Source organism: Penaeus monodon, chromosome 24 (assembly GCF_015228065.2).
Source record: "Penaeus monodon isolate SGIC_2016 chromosome 24, NSTDA_Pmon_1, whole genome shotgun sequence".
In the NCBI taxonomy this organism is placed as follows: Eukaryota; Metazoa; Arthropoda; class Malacostraca; order Decapoda; family Penaeidae; genus Penaeus; species Penaeus monodon.
Window position 1 is genome coordinate 31104971 of NC_051409.1, and position 210 is coordinate 31105180.

The 210-nt window shown below is 25.7% G+C and overlaps 1 long non-coding RNA gene across 3 annotated transcripts in view; it reads left to right on the top strand.

The window, feature by feature from the left end:
• Positions 1–210, top strand: part of LOC119588715 — a 248263-nt gene that overhangs the window by 210415 nt on the left and 37638 nt on the right. The window lies entirely within an intron of this gene.

A 210-nucleotide genomic window follows, 5' to 3' on the forward strand; every position in this document is an offset into this window, starting at 1 on the left:
TCTATCTTTCATCTTTTCGTTCTTTCATTCTTTCATTCTTTCATTCTTTCATTCATTCTTATATTTTTTCATTCATTCTTTCTTTCATTCTTTAAGTCTTTCTTTCATTCTTTAATCTTTTCATTCATTCTTTCTTTTATTCATCCATTCTTCATTCTTTCATTCCTTCTTCCTTTCTTATCTTTTCTTTTTTCTTTCTTTCTTCTGGTC